Source organism: Drosophila mojavensis, unplaced genomic scaffold, assembly GCF_018153725.1.
Source record: "Drosophila mojavensis isolate 15081-1352.22 unplaced genomic scaffold, ASM1815372v1 contig_19, whole genome shotgun sequence".
NCBI classification, from domain to species: Eukaryota; Metazoa; Arthropoda; class Insecta; order Diptera; family Drosophilidae; genus Drosophila; species Drosophila mojavensis.
The window spans coordinates 1,385,001-1,400,404 of record NW_025318726.1 but is presented as its reverse complement, the minus strand read 5'-3'; positions in this window follow the sequence as shown (position 1 = coordinate 1,400,404).

The following is a 15,404-nucleotide window of genomic DNA, read 5'->3' as shown; positions in this document are numbered from 1 at the left end:
CATTATGAGCTTATCGTGGTCGAGTTAATAATGCACTGGCGAGAAGAGGCAGAGCCCGGTGCAAACCAGGCCAAGTCCACAGCCAGGTCCACATTGATGCTTTGCGGCTTTGTGGGCCAATAACTGAATAATTGCGTCAGCAAGTCGTAAATAGCAGCGGGCTGGCTGGGCTGGCCTGGCCAAGTTGCACAACTACCAAGTGAGCCAAGTTGGCCAAGTTGGCCAAGTTGGCAACTCGGTTTGGATTTACAAGGCTCATATATATGTGTATAGGTATGTATATCAGGATGTGCGGGTGGGCGTCGCGTGGCCGGGGCGTGGCGTCTGGCATATTTGTAAACACTTACTGGCAAAATATTTTAATGAAAATGAAATGAAAATTCCGCTTTTGGCCAAAAGAATTTCGTAATTACAGCGAAAAAATTCGGTAATTAAATTCATGAAGTTTTTGGCACTGCGCAGCGAAGCGTTTGCAATTTTCAGCTCCCAGGAGAGGACCCCAAGCATCTGTAAATGGGATCCTTAGCGTGCGTGTGTGTGTGTGTCTGTGTGTGTGCGTCTGACCGCCTTGTTGGTTAAGCATTTTCTTGTGTTTTGTCGGCACTTTTCCGCTAAAGTTATTTTCGCATGGGCTTCGCATCTGCTATAAATCTTGGCGCCGAAGTTTCACTGCTCCACTGCTCCACAGTCCGGACGGGGGAGTCTCTGTGTGGTGTGGTGTGGTGGGGGTGGATAAAGATGGAGCCACGCAGCCTAAGCTGACTTGGCTATTTCGTTCAGCGTATTCCGGATTGGTCGCAATTTTAAAAGTCCTGTCAATAATAATTCAGCTCCTCGACTTTTCCTGCTTATGATAATTGTTTATGTTCCGTTTAGTTTTTGCAATTAATCCGACAAGTTTGCTCTCCAACACGCACAGCTCGCCAGCGGTTATCCAATCAGAGATTAAAGAAATTGCCAAGAGTTTTATTTACGGATGAATGACTGCCTCAATGCTGCAATGCATGGCAGAACAATTGTGAGTTGATTAGGTGCAGATCTCTGCGTAAATTGCAGGAGTGCAATAGAAGTGCTAGAATACCCAAAGTAGCCTTAAGTACACAGTATGTGTTGCCCTTGCTCTAATATTCGCCTGATCAAGAATATAGCTATGAATTATGAATCAGGAATATACTTCAGGAATATACTGCCACGCTTCCTTCTGCCTGCTACATGCATCAAATACAACCATTTTGCCTTTTCAATGGGCTCAGAGTATACAAATAAGTAATAATAGTAGGGCGTCTGAGCACTAAACGTTGGATCAAAAATTAAGACTGAGTGACTCAATATCGACGTCTAATTTAACATATTAAAAATCAATATATATTAAACTTATGTTAATAAATTAATATGTATATTTTTAGCAATATATATTAATCCAAATATAAGTTCTTACTTGTTTGCAAAATATGGAGTTTATCATAGAGTTTTTTGTTTCCAACAGTACTACTACTACTACTACTACTACTTCTACTACTATTGCTACTACTATTGCTGCTCTTCTAGCTCTGGTTGTATTTTGCAATGAAATCTCTTGAATATGCAGCTTGGCGCTGTCGGAGGTTGCTTGAACAATATTATTGTATCTTTGTTTCAGCTTGAGTATTGAATGAGAACACTCAAGGCAAGTCTTCTGTATGTTATTCAACTAATACTGATGATTAATTATCTATCTATATTTGATTTTTGTTTTTAGTTTCATAATTTCAGTTTAGTACAGTAGAATCCGGTTATAACGACTCCGGTTATAACGACTCCGCTCATAGCGTCCGTACAGTTATTGCGACGAAAGTTCTGACCTCCAGACAAACTTTTATGAACAAACCTATGCGGCTAAGGCGTCTTCCGTCGACGGTCTCTTGAGCGTCGTTATAACCGGATTCCGCTGTAATTGCATAATTAAATGTAGCAATATTTATTAATTAATTTTCCATTTAAATTTCCATTTATACCATCTGCTATGCCTTCACCCCGCTTACATTTTGTTTATCTTAATAATAATTCAATCGAAAGTTAAATATTGTTAACTCAACTATTTCAACTTAAGGATGCTTCATGTTTATACTATATGGATATATTCTATGGCAATAATGTAATATATAGCAATAATAAAATCTTATCAAACACAGTTTGTTCATGAAATTCTTTAGTTAATTTTATTGTAATTATTATTGATTGCAAGTTAAATAAGTAAACTATTTTATCTTTAGGATGATATATAAATATAGCAATAATATAAACTGTTAACTTGAATTCACTTTCCCTTTTGCTTTGGCTCCTGATTGGCTTAGCCAAACAAACTCCCGCCGGCTACTTTGCAGCTGTCTCCCTGCATGCCTCCCCCCGCCCCTTTGCGACGCCTATGGCCAACATCCGACCAAAAACGGCACTTGAGGCGCCATAACGTGGCTGTACGCATAATGATCCCCTGAATGGCTCAATGCGTGCCCGTGTCCGTCCCCAGCCGTAGCCGTAGTCGTAGCCGTAGTCGTAGCTGTGGCCTTAAAAGTACCAAAACTTTGCTTACAGATTTCCACATTTTCGGAAAACGATTCGCTGCCTTTGGCTCCCTTGGCCCGCCTCGATTGGGGGCGGCTGGGAGTGGCTGCACAGTGGTGTTAACGGCACTGCTGAGAGTAATTCGCTATTCAAAACAAAGCAACGGGGGCGACAAAAAAAAAAAAAAAAAAAAAAAGGAAACCCAATGTTAATAGAAAACTGTGCGCTGCCGTCGTCGTCATTGTCGTTAAATTGAAATTGTCGCGCAAATAAAAATTTGCATATTTTAGCATTGATTTTGTGGCGCGCTCAGCTCAGCTCGCTGTCTGCAGCCGGAGCCATGTGGCAGTCCCGTTTGCGAGGCCCTTGGGAGACGCGTCGTATGCGCAATGTTTGAGTGCAGTCAATAAATTTTGGCTAAAATCGCAAAAATTGCTCAAATTAATTACAAAACAGTGCATAAAACACACACACACACACTCACACAGACAGACAGACAGATAGACAGTAAACTATGCTGCATGCCATGGTTAAAGCGCATGGACGGACGGGGCGTGGCATCGAGACCTCATTACTGCCTGCCAGTTCCAGTTGCTGTCCATACTAAATCCTGACGCTGTCACAATAAAATCCACTCAAGCTAAACATACGTCAGCAGTGACGAGCAGCAGGCCGAGGTCAACTCCGAGGCTGAGGCTGAGACTGAGGCTGAGGCCAAGAGCCAGGCGAATGGCGAATGGCGTGTCTGGGTCGGGCACTGCTCCAGCTGAGTTGAGTCCGTCTCCAAGGCGAGCTGCATAAATTTATGCGCTGCTCCTCTGAGGCTGAGCAGGAATAAAAAAGAGGCAAAAGCTGCGCCCCTGTCGCCGACTCGAAGCGAAGGCGCCGGCTGCAATACAAAGCGGCTCATTGATTTATTTACGAGCTCAGCTGATGTTGACCAACCGACCCAGCCCGACTGACCCACCCTGCCACAGTGGGCGTGATCGGCAGTACGCAAAGTGCAATATCCAGTGGAATATCTGAATGTATGAAGTGGGTCGCTCATGGAGGGAATTTATTATGTTTTATAGGATATTTTTTCATTCCTTAAGAAGACACAAAATATTACAGAAATCTTTCATATTCGGCGGACCCATCGGCCAGCCCTATAAGGCTGCCCATATTCGAGGGACTCATATAGATTTTGAAATTAAAGAAAAACCCGATGATAATCACTTTATTTGGTTCACATAACATGTTGATTATGATAACTCTCAACAAGATAGACAACTCAGTATGTCTACAGCTGTATTAAATAAACAGACAATATGTTGCTATTCCTCTCAATCATCACTAGGATGACAAAAACCGAATGTATGTATTCGATTATTGAAACATCCTTAATCATTAATCAAATAATCTTTTTTCTAGTTCTTTCTTCTTTTTTTTTTTTTTTTTTTTTTTTTTTTTAGATATTGTATTGAAATGCTCAACAAAAATATGTAAATATTTTATTTATTAAGTCTAGAATTCAGAAACAAGAGCTTCGCAAGATCTTTGGTGCTCAATCTCTTCCCCCTTTTCCCACAAGTCAAAAGGCGCCTGGTTTAAATACTCTAGAGACTAACGCAATCCTTTTTTGGGATAATCGATTATGCTTGCAATTAATCGCAACCCAATAATCGATCAGTGCGTATCATATGACTAATCCTGCCATCACTAGTCAACGCCTTCTATTACAATGAATCAATTGACCTTTTAGAGTAATCTTTGAATAACAAATTAATCCAATTGGATCTAATTACTTATCAACGTATGAAAATGGTAGATCTATAGATCTTATAAGACTGAACTTTACGAAATATTCCATTGGCTGTTCTCTTAGCTGGCCCCACTGTGCCCTAGAAGCTGCTCCTCATAGAGAGGAGGCTCGCCGTCTTTGTTGCTCTGCTTTGTGAACTTACATAAACTGAGCTCGGCCTCGACTTGGGCGGCTATTCCTTTGGTGGGGTTTGGTTGCCCCCTTCCGGATCGTAGATCTCGAAGAGCAATGGCGGTCGACACTCAATATGCTCAGGCGGGGGCGCCTCAATATTTATGTTGCGATGCGTTGAGCAGCTTTAAAGGCTCTGTGTTGCCTGGTAATTTTCATTGTCACGTGGCAGTAATTACCGGTGTTGCAGACGCACACACAGACACTAACACACACACACAAGGACATCGCTTTGAACTGCACGCCAGTCAACACTCGGGAGGAGGCTCAGCTCAGCTCAGCAGGCAGCTCCCTGGGCAGCCGTGTCGCATGGCGTCGCGACGCGCTTTACAATTTCAATTCATTGAATTTTAACGGCGCCTACAACAGCAACGCATGCCCGCCCTCCCTCTCTCTCCCTCTCTCTAGTCTCTGGCCTGCTGCGTGGCTGGCCTTAACCAAACTTTGTAAAACGTTGTGTGCAACATTTGGCGAGTGTCCTGCTGCCTGCTGCCTGCTGACTGCCAATTGGCAACTGGCTGACTCCGACTGCAGCCGGCCTTTGTCAATATCCATTATAGCCATCAGGAGTGTGAGTGTGTGAGTGTGTGTGTGCGTGTGTGTGTGGGTCGACTGCCCGGGAAGTTTCAGCCGGAGTCAGAGTGAGCCCCGATATTAAAACGTGTTTTATCACGCGCCACCATTTCGCGGCCGGGTATTCATTCCAATTGCGGCCAGATTGCACTTTTCAAGTGCCTGTTAATGCATTTGGCCCGCACGGCTGCCGCCTCCTCCTCCTGCCTGCCACCTCCTGCCTGCTGCCTGCTGCGTGCCGTTGGCCAAGTTAAAGCTGCGCCACTTTTGCTTAATTTCTAGTCACAAATTCAAATTACACAAGAACGAGCTGAAAATGTCAACAAAAAAGAAAGAGAAAGAAAAAAAAAAGAAATAAACGGAAAGGGTTGATGGGAAGCTTTGTGCACATTCCGGGCAGCAGCTGCCGCTGTTGCTTGTTGTCCTTTGCCGCCATTTTGTGCGTGTCGTGTGTGCCCCATCTCTATCTCCATAGCTCCCCCTCTCTCTCTCACTCTCTCTCTCTCTCTGTGCTTGTGCTTGTAACATTTTCGTTTTGCAATTTCATTAAATTCCAGCATCCGCCATAAATCTTCCACTCTTCAGCACGGCTTCTGTGCTTTGAAGCGATAAAGGTACGTCTGGCACTGTGATGGCTGGCCCCGAAATGCCAAAAGCAACAACAACAAAAGCAACAACAACAACCAGCATTGGTTTTATATTGGGCCACACATACACACACACACACACATGCATACAACAAGAACACACAAAATGGCCGTTGAAGTGGTTGAAAGCGATTACGTTGAATACCAAAGGTTGATGTGTGTGTCTGTGTGTGTGTGTGTGTGTGTGTGTGTGTGATGGTCTGTGTCCCGTTACTGTTTAAATGTTGTATGAATGAGCTTTTTTTGGGGGACAAACTGAGCAGCAGCAGCCGAGAGTTATGTGGGGTCTCCTTTTGGGGTTTTGCGCTCGAACTACTCAAAAGTTGTGTTGTGCAGTGTAAAACATAAACATGGGTTAGTTACACTAGCACACGGCCTATTAGCTCCTACTCCTTGGCTCGCCAGCTGCCATGTGTCAGCCCCTTAAAGCTGCCCCATAAACATACTAAATACCCAATAGGCTGAGACATCATAACTGCGAAATGCCTCAACGACGCTTTTCCCCTTCCAGTGCGAATTTCTCCTGCAGCATCTCCCTCAGAGTCTGGAGCGCAGTTAAAGTCCTTCCTCAATCTTTGCAAGCGCCTTGGTCAGCCAGCGAGCCAACGCTCGCTTAATGCCTTGCCAAAGCTCTTGGCCGAGTTTGTCCAGCGCTCAAGACTGAACTGAATGAACCGCAGCTGTTTTGGCCCATTTGCCACTTATTAAACTGAAACATTCGCTCCAAGTCAGTCGCCGTTGCTGCTGCTACTCCTGCTACTCCTGCTACTCCTGCTGATGCTGCCTCTACTCCTGCTGCTGCTGCTGCTACTCCTGCTGCAGTTAAGCATTTCTGCAACCACCGAGCGAGTTATTATTTTATTCTTTTTTTTTTTTTACATTTCACATTCTTTGGCTGACTTTGCCCAAGTAAATATTGCCAGAGCATTCCTCAGGCGAGCGACACACCCACATCTCAATACGCTACAATTTGTTGCTTTGCGAATTTATTAATTTATAGATTTTCATATTATTTTCAATAGAGTTACATATTATTTGGCATTGTATTGGGTCACCCTATAGAAGCAGTATATCTTATGTGGTACATAATAAAAAATAGAATATTGGATTACATTATATTATTGTTACTGTAATATTACATTATATTATTACACTACATTAAATTATTATATTACATTCGCCTGAAAAGCGTGATTTTAATTTTGGATAACCTGCACAGCTCTGATCGTTAATTATATCAAATGGTATGTCCAAGATCCCAAATCTCAGACAGTTGTGTCCCATTTTAAGTCATCAGCATCAATAGCTGCAAAATGCTTTGCATATAATTCATTAGACAGGCGGATGGACATTGCTCAATATATTTTTATTTTTCGAATAAGAATAAAAATCATTATATGTGGATAATGAATAATGAAAGGATAAGAGGATAGTTATAGCTATTTTCTAAATATAGAAAATTATTATATAATAATAGAAAATAATATTAATAAATAACACGTAATTTGTTGCACAATAATAAACGGAATTAAATTGTTTTTGAATATTGACTAGCTCAAGAATGTATTGTAATTTATTTGTTAAATCTTCATGCTGTCCCAAAATACACAAGGAAATTCGGCAATTAAAAAAAAAAAAAAAAAAAAAAAAAAAAACAAACAAACAAATGATATACAAATCAATGTAAAAAAATTAGTTTGGAATTGTCTAATAAGACGAACTCACAAATATAAAACAAATATAATTAAAAAATTTAAAATAGGGGATAACTTATACTTCTTTGCATGAGTTAACTAGAATTCAAAGATGTCCCATTATACAAATTGTTAATAATATAAATAAATTTTTGTAAAATTGTATAAGGTTACGATATCCAATTCATAGATGAATTCTGGAATACTTCTTACTGAACTAATATGATTGATTACTAATTGTAGAGCATTTCAGAATTCATAAATTCCACATTCTATTTTTAAGCAATATACAAATTATTAATGTATGCGTATTATTAAATTATTAATTATATAAATAAATAAATTCCAGAATCAATATATTGCCCGGATTCTTTATTTAATGCAGTTATTTGTTTTTCACTTATTATAAAATTAATTATAGTATAAATAAATTATTTTTAAATGGCATAAGAGTACGAACTCATAGATGAAATCTGAGATTCACATTGCACTTATTTAAATAACTATATTTGCATATATTAACCGTTAGGGCATTCCAGAATTCATCTATGGCCTCCACTTAAAATGCCAGCTCTTATTTTGTATCGCAGCTCTCTATATAAATATATTTTTTAATTCGTTGCTGCTGGAGCTGGAGCTGGAGCTGGAGCTGGAGCTGTTGTTGGTTGACAATTTTTTAAGCCAGCGTCGTCTCCTCTGACCCGGCTGTCTCTGCTGTCGCAGCTGTCGCTGCCGTCTTTGCTGTCGCTGGCGCTGGTTGTTGTTGGAGCCGCAGCTCGTGGCACTATAATTGAATGTCTCAGGTGTTTTGTCAGACAGTGCTTAAGCCTTTGCCGGGATTTTCTTCTATGGCAGGGCCCGAATGATTCCTCGGGTCGTGCTGCAAATGATTGCGCCTCTTAAAGCTCTTAAAGTGTTGCATGTTTTTTTGCCAGTTGGGGTTGGGAGTGGGGTTCAGGTTGGGTGTTGGGGGTTGGGGGTTGGCGCTGGGTCGCGTGTGACATTCAAATCCGCGCTGTTTCACTGCCTGGCCCGCCTAATTAAAACATTCATCTTCATTTTCACCTTTTGCCTAATTAATTCACACAAAAATCAACTAAATTAATATGAAAAGAGCCAAAGAAGCTGCCAAGTTGCTGACCAGGTCATTGCCATTGCCATTGTTGTTGCCATTGTTGTTGCTGTTGTTGTTGCTTTTCGGACGCTAACGAGAATTAATGGTTTGCAGTGTGGCACACAATTACGACAACGAAAATCTTAGGTAAGCAGCAAAATTGTCACCACGCGCAGCAAAAACCTTAGCTACGTAATTGGCTTTGTGTAAGGGTGGGGGTGGCTGGGTGGCTGAAATGGGCAGGGGTGGGTGGGTTGGTTGGCTGCCAGTGTCAAAAACTGCTCAATTTACGTGTCGTGAAATTAATTTATGCCCAATGCAATAACCTCGCCAACGTCAATAAAATACATTACAAGAATATATATAGATATACACGTATATATGTATGTATGTATGTGTGTAGCCTGGCTGGCCTCCATGCTGGATGTTGGGTTGTTCGCCGTGAAACAAATGCCTAATTGTGCTCTGTCAATTTGAAATTAAAATTGTATGCTACACACACACACACACACACAGACTTACTGATACACACGTATATGTGTGTGTGTGTGTGTAAGGAATGCGCCTTTTGCGAAAAATTTCCATAATTTAACGTTCTATATGCAAGTAGCGCAATTGAAGCGTAATTAGACTTTGGCACTTACTCACACACGCACACACACATACAGAGAGAAGGAGACACACACACACACATGAAATTGGCAATCGTCTGGTGTGGCGCTAATTGGTTTCTGGTCAGCAGCGTAGCAGCTAACGTCGCCATCTTTTGGCTCTTCGGCTGCCTTTCAGCGGACGCCAATTAAAAACGTGCGCATATTATGCTTTATTGAGCTCTCACACTCTCTCTCCCCCCTCACTCTCCCACTCACCCTGCCGCCCTCCCGCTCTCGTTGTCTGTGGACACAGCATTTGGGGTGCACGAAAATTCAGTGGGTCGACTGTGGATCTTCCCTTGTTACCTGTTCCTCCATCGTCTTGCCGGGGCGTTCGGCATTGTGGGCGTGCCTTTTAGCAATAATAACGTCCTCTGTTGGCCATAAAACAAATCATACAACTTTATGGTCACCTTACCAATTCCAATGACCACCTTCTGCCAATGTCCACTGCGAACTTTATCTTTTTATATGCAGCATTATTGCCACAGATTAGACACGGGATTTGGTACATTGTACTACAGTACGGTATGAGTGTGTGAGTGTGTGAGTGTGCGTGTGTGTATCTGCTCCATGTTAGCTGGTTGGTCGGGGGATTCTTCCTTTTTTTTCGATTGCCAGCAGAACGAATTAAATATGACCATTTGTATAATGGGCGAGACTCGAGCTGGGCAAGCGATAGTCGTGTCTCTGTAATATGTGGGCAGTTGGCATATCTCGTGTGTGTGTGTGTGTGTGGTGGGGGCGTGGCTGGGTCATTCATATTTGAATACATATTTGTTATGCTGTGGCCACTGCCGAATGCAAAATGCATGACATTTTCTGTTTAATTTTCAGTTCTATAAGTGCTCCGGCTTAACTCGAGCTCTGGTCAGCAGGGAGAGGGAGAGAGAGAGAGAGACAGGGCATGGCCAGCACAGTGCGAGCCTTTAGGCCATTGAGGATTTTAGAGATAGGCACAGCATTTGTACATAGGCCTGCACCTGGCAGCGCTCTGACAGCGTCCTGGCCCGGCCATAAAGGACGACCGTGTGTGTCCTGGGATCGTTTTCACACCATAAAGTGCTCAGTTGCTCGCAATGAATGCTGAAATCATTGGAATATTAAGGAATTATGTTCAAATTTTATGAATATACAAAAAATCAACTCAAATTGCTTTTTATTTTTTATTTTTTTATAAATACTTATTCTGAATTGAATTTAAACAAAATATATGCAGTTTATGCATATGAAATTGATGGAGGAAAGTATCTGCTTGTTATGTATATTATAATACCATATATATTAAAGTTATATTTTTTGATGTAGCAAGGAATTTTATATATTATATTTCCATATATATCTTTTATTTTAAATATTTATAATATTTGTTCAGTTAAAAAGCGAATTCATGTGAATATCTGTATGAATAAATTGCTGTGATCTATTATCTATAAGGTAAATAAATAATAAAAGCTAAGCTCAATAATTATTCGGCTCCATAATCATTTATGGTTATTTCTTTGGTTCGTGAACAATGCAGATTCGGGTCTGGAATTTAAGCTAGGGTACAAAGTACTATATATATCATTGTATTGTCCGAATGCTAGAGTTATCTGCGTTGCATTCGCTTATTGTCTTTGATTCTATAGAGATTTAAGACTTAGCTAGTGGGTGTACTTATAAGCACAAAATATCTGTAATTCTATTTCCCATTCTATTCCTTTCCACAATAATTTAATTTTTTCAGCCTTCGCCAATCACTATTGGTAGCTAGCCTATAGAGCGAACTGCCGTGGATGCGCTTCCAGTTTATTCGCGTATCTGGAGCTGTAGTTAAGTAAGTAGTTCCAGAGCTTTGCACTATAGTGCTGCACATTTATTTTATTAATGTGCATAATTAATTAAATTAATATTTTCTTAATGTTATTACTTAATCAATACTTTTTGAATTTTTCGAGACTTGATGAGTCTGAATCTTAAACCAGAATATGTCAATCATGTTAGATGCTAGAGACATTCTATAGCAAAAATTTATTTACTGTAAAAAAATTAATTTAGTATCGGTCAGCAATATTTATTACTTTTACATTTACATTCATATTAAAATATTATGAAATATTAAAATAATCGCCACTTAGCTGTCAAAGAAATGCATAATGGAGTGAGCAACTTTAGCTGGAATTGATTCACTATACAGATAATATAATATTTTTTTTTTTTTTTTTTTTTTTGTTGGGCTGAGGTAGGAAAAAATGCTTTATGCACCGTCAGTCATGTCGTCACTTTGACCGGTGTGTCGGACTGCATAACTGCTTACCGACTAAAAAATCCTCCTCTTCTGGGGCTCAAATCCACCTTGGAACCAGGAGATATCCCGCATTAACCTTCAAGGTGGAACCCCATTGTGTGCTCTAAATGAGCGTTGCCCTCTGTGCGCCTGCGTCCAGGTCATACTTCTTCCGCCGCAGAACCTTTTCGGCGAAGTCATAGACTTTTTTCCAAGCGTCTATGCTGCTGCACATTTGCTGTACTAACGTCTCTACTTTGACTTCACCTACTGTTTCTGCCAGGTCGATTCTTTCTTCCGACCATCTTTTGCAATTGAAGAAGGTGTGTTCTGCATCGTCCATTGCATTTTCGCAGTAAATGCAGCTGGATTCGGCAGTTTTCCCCATTTTATTTAGGTACTTTCGAAAGTATCCATGTCCGGAGAGTAGTTGTGTCAAATAGAAAGACGTTTCACCGTGCTTTCTATTTATCCACTGCTCCAGATCGGGGATTATTTTAGCGGTCCATCTTCCATACCTTTCGCATGACCATCTCGCCTTCCACGAGACTATGGTTTGCTGTCGTATGCTCTTTGCCGCATGTTCTGAGTATTCTCCTCTTTGCCGAAGATTCCATATTTTTTTGCGCTCTTGGGCAAGCAAGTCAACCGGTATGACTGCTGCTATCACAGTCACGGCCGCCCCGGAGACTGTGCGGTACGCCGATGTTATCCTTAAGGCTGCTCTTCGTTGCACAGCTAGCATCGGTTTTCGCCTTACATTCGCCTCTAAGGTATCCGCCCATACTTCACTGCCATATAGCAGTATTGCATTTGTCGCTTCCATGAGGAGTCTCCGTTTTCCTGCCGTCGGGCCGTCAACGTTTGCCATCAGTCTACTCAGAGACCCCGTTGCTGTCGCTGTTTTCCGCGTGGCATACTTCAGCTGTTCCCAGAAGGTAAGTTTACTGTCCAGCCTAACGCCTAGATAGTTCACTGTCCTCTGCGTCCTTATCAGGTTTCCGCTTACTCGCATCTCTATTTCGGTTGGGATCTGCTTCCCCGTGAACAGAAGTAACTCTGTTTTATGGGTGGCAAGCTCCAATCCTCGAGAGCTGAGCCATGTCTGTGTGCGGATCATGACTTGGGTAAGTCTCTTTTGGGCCTCTATGGTGTTTCTGGCAGTAATGACGGCTGCGATATCATCGGCATAACCAATAAGGAAGGTGTCTTCAGGCATTTCCAGTCTTAGTATGTCGTCGTAGCTGATATTCCACAGGTCTGGTCCCAGGATTGACCCCTGTGCAGCTCCTCCAGTTACTCTGTATCGTTTTGTTCCAGTTTGCGTGGAGTACAGGAGTATTCGATCCTGCAAATAGCTCCTGATCATATTCATGAGGTACTCCGGTATCTGGAAGCGGTGTTCCAAGGAAGTAAGCATATCAGTCCACCTTACACTATTAAAGGCGTTTTTAACGTCCAGCGTTGCTAACAGAACAACTGGGCGCGAGTATGCATTTCCTCTTTGCGTAGCTCTGGCTGCCTGAACCACTTCATCGATAGCTCCCATTGTGGATTTTCCAGCTCTGAACCCATGTTGCCTAGGGCTAAGTCCTCCAGCAGCCTCTACTGCTGCGAGTAGTCTAGGTCTTATGAGCTTTTCTAAAAGCTTCCCAGCTGTGTTTAACATACACAATGGGCGATAAGCCGAGGGTGTGTTGGGATCGCCTTTGCCTTTGCTAATGAGCACCAGTCTCTGTTCTTTCCACGCTTCTGGGAATATCCTTTCTTTTAGACATGCGTTATACATCCTAAGTAGAAAAGTGGGACGTCCTGATGCTATCACCTTCAGTATTTCTGCCGGTATATTATCTGGTCCCGGCGCTTTGTTGTTCTTCAGGGAGAGAGCTGCAATGTTGAGTTCTTCCTCGGTGAAATCTGGGACTGAACCATCGAGCTCTACGGGTGCTCGCTCATGCGCCTCGTGGATGTGTGCTGGAAATAGTGTTTCCACTATGTGATCCATCGTGTCATCATCCACGTTTGGCACTGCTCCGTAGTTTCTCAGCTTTTTCATGACTATCTTGTAGCCAAGTCCCCAAGGGTCTTTATTTATATCTTTGCAGAGCTCTTTCCACTTGTCATGCTTACTGCGTGTGATAGCAATCGACAGTTCTTTTCTCGCAATCTTGGCTGCTAACGCTTCCGTCGTGAAATTTCCAGAGCGTCGTGCCCTTGTTAGCCTTCTTCTACATTGTATGCATACTTTCCTTTTTTCTGCAATATCGTGGTTCCACCAGTACGCCTGTCGTCTACCTCCGTGTTTGCTGTGCGTTTTTGGCATCGATACGTTACACGCTCTTTCCATAGCGGTTAGGCTTCTTTCGACCACTTGCTTCGACGTCAATGTGCCGTCGAACTGTCGTTCTCGCCTATCTAATTCAGCTAGTAGTTTGCCTGTATCCACCTTACTTATGTCCCATCTATGAGAAGTCTTTCTTGAGTATGATGGGTGGTTTTGCTGACTGGTATTTTGGAAGTCATATGATATATACTCGTGATCACTTCCCGTGAAGTCATCGAGTATCTTCCAGTCCTTTATCCGATCTACGATGTGTTCGGATCCAAAGGTTACGTCAGGTATTGTGCCTTCACATCCCGGCCTATGGAAGGTAGGTCTGCTTCCGCGGTTTGCTACCACTAACCCGGACCTAGCGGCCATATCCATAATTTTTCGTCCTCTAGAGTTAGTAGACGACATTCCCCAGTCCACTGCTCGTGCATTCAGATCGCCTGCCACAATGAAGGGCTGCCGTCGATCCACGAGGAGATCCTCGATTGCATCGAGTTTATTCTGGAAGGTGCTTATGTCATCGCTAGGGGTTAGGTAGCAACTGACTACTGCGACTTCTCTGAAGCGTGCGTAGACGTAGCAGTTTCCCATCTTGCTTTCTAGTGGCTGTTGTCCACTACTACTGGGGATCCATATGGCCGCAGTCTTGGTGTCGTCCTCTAACCAAACTCCGTTCTCTTTTCGCTTATATTGCTCACTGATGATCACTACATCTATAGCATGTTCTGCTACTATCTGTGTCAAAAGTGCATCTGCCGTTTTGCTCCGGTGTAGATTACCTTGGAGAATTTTCAACATTTTGCTGTAGTTTGTCGTGTGCTTGGGCATTTCTGCGATCCCGGCATGTGATCGACAGAAGTACGCCCCGCATCCGTGCAAATGCAGCATTTTGGTGGTTTTTTGCAGTCTTTCATCTTGTGACCTGATTCACCACATCTAATGCAGATGCCACCACCACTTCTGTCCGGTCCTGTGCAGTTGGTCTGCAGATGGCCGACCCCGAAGCATCTGTAGCATCTGCGGATGGGTTGACACATCCTGGGCCTAGCCCTGACAAAACCAATTTTAATGTCTGAGCTCAGCAACGTCTCCGCTAATTGGCTTTCTAAAGTTACAAAGGCCCTTACTTGCTCTCGACTGTTTGGGGCAGTGACTTTTATGCGCAAGTCCACTGATGAATTATCAAGGACTTGTCGCACTGCCTCAGCCACCTCAGACTCTACAGTTAGTGAGTCTAGATCTCGGATCTCCACTGTCGCTGTAGGCTTTAACTCGGCTACCGTAGCTGTTTTTTTAACGGTAGCCTTTAGTTTTTCAACTAGTTCCGGATGTAACTTTTCCCCTCTGCTCAGTTCTACAAGGAGTGCCCCGGATCGGGTTTTCCTTATGCCTCTCACGTTTGCCTTTTCGTCCTGTTGGATTGTGCTGCGTATGTTTCGTAAAACATCTACGTAGCTTTGTCCACTTTCAGGTTTTATGAGGACTGCTTCTGAACGGGGAGGTTTCTTCTTCTCTTTTTTTTTTGCTGGTTGTGTTACTACTTTCGGCTTTTCTGCGGGTGCCGAAGTAGCCTTTTCCGCTCTTTGTTTCAAAGTCCCTTTTCTGG